The sequence below is a fragment of the Sardina pilchardus genome, chromosome 17 (assembly GCF_963854185.1).
Source record: "Sardina pilchardus chromosome 17, fSarPil1.1, whole genome shotgun sequence".
NCBI classification, from domain to species: domain Eukaryota; kingdom Metazoa; phylum Chordata; class Actinopteri; order Clupeiformes; family Clupeidae; genus Sardina; species Sardina pilchardus.
The window spans coordinates 12697294-12698884 of NC_085010.1; the positions used below are offsets into that span (position 1 = coordinate 12697294).

The 1591-nt window shown below is 47.5% G+C and overlaps 1 protein-coding gene across 2 annotated transcripts in view; it reads right to left on the reverse strand.

The window, feature by feature from the left end:
* The window catches only part of plxnb2a.1 (plexin b2a, tandem duplicate 1), a 179244-nt gene extending 178204 nt beyond the window's left edge, over positions 1 to 1040 (reverse strand). For both annotated transcript variants that reach the window (XM_062518614.1, XM_062518613.1), the window contains exon 1: positions 609 to 1040. The gene's annotated coding sequence lies outside the window, so the exon portion shown is untranslated. The remainder of the gene's footprint in view (positions 1 to 608) is intronic.
* Positions 1041 to 1591: the final 551 nt, after the last annotated feature.

The window sequence follows — 1591 nt, forward strand, 5'->3', positions numbered from 1 at the left end:
ACAAATCCTGTGTAAATTTCATAAATTGCTTGAGGAAAAAATATTGCCTTTCCAACTGAAATGACCAAGAGAAGAGGGAATATATAGCTTCCACAAATCTATTCGAACCACAAGTCAATTGCCTTTGTTTTCGAGGTTACCTTATTCCACCCGCTGTCACTTTTTCAACACACACAGCCAGCAACTTGCACCAAGGTTACAACATCCAGCTCCTACCTCTGCCAGCTCTTTCTCTCGTTCGCCTCCCGTGAACGGATTCAGCTGGTAGCCTACTCTTCCTCTCCTTTTAGGAGAACGGTCCTACATTGGTTTGTTACGACAAAAGCCTAGTTGAAAACGGTCGGCTACGCGATGACATGAAACACTTCTACGAACTCCATTTGCGTAACATATGCTGGCAGACCGCGAAGTGATGACCCGATGACAACCTCGTCCACCCGTGGCCGATAGCCTAATAAGATAGCGTAGCCTACATTTCTATTCCCGAGCAACACAGCCCCCAGCCTCCGAAAGCAATTCCTAGATTCCGATCATCAGAGGTTTAAAACCGAAACAGCAGGAACACCGTGGAAATAACAGAGCAGAAAGTGGCATTAGCTCCCACTCACCTTTAGGTAACGACAGTTCTACACTGGCGCGACGACGTTGGAGACTTCTTTTCCTTCGTCGATGATAAGCAAATCAACCAAATAGTAAATTTCCAAGTCGGCGTTGATTCATAAGAAAGTTCACATAATTCTCCCCTCGTTTCCTCTGTGGTTTGAAGAGAAAAACAACATTCCTTCAGGGCGCAAAAGGAGAGAAATCAGGGCATAATCCCGGAGCCGCGAGACTGTGACAAGGACAGCGGTAGAAATCCAAACGATCAAGCTCCGCGAAGTTTTCCACGCCCAGAAACTTTCATCACATGACAATGTACAGGTGCACTTACAGAAGCCACGCTGGATACACGCACACCTGTAAGAGCTGTGTCTACTGTACGAGGGTGGCCGTAGGCGAGAGCTCACAAAACTGACTGAGGTGGTTCAGCTGAAGTCTAGTCCGCCCAGTGTGAAGGAAAGAGTGTGTGTGTGTGTATGAGAGAGTGAGAGAGAGAGAGAGAGCGAGGGAGGCTTCCACTCCTCCTACTCTTCGCGGAGATACTTAACGCTGAGCTTGGAATCAGTTTACACACAGCACCGCGACGGGTAACTGACAGACTGGCCGAGTGACTGACCGACTGAACAAACGAGTAAACAAATCTGAGAGAAAGAGAAGAACACAAACAAAACACAAGCTCCTCCACTCCGCCCTTCCTATTCAAAGCGCAGCGGCCCCAACACACTACCCCTGCTGCGTGCCTCGGGCGAATCTAGCGCGGGGAAACAACAGCGCAATTTTTCCTGCCTCCCTCTGCTTTGAGACCAAATTTCTAAGTGGATTTACAGTTGGCCTAATCTACCGAAAATTATGGAATCAGGTCTGTGGTCAGAATAATCTGACAAACGAATCCCATTTGACAATCGTGGCAAACCGGACAGACACTGCAAGTAATCTCACAGTGAACGCATGCCACACATTAGCCTATACATTTCATCTTTTTTAACGAATT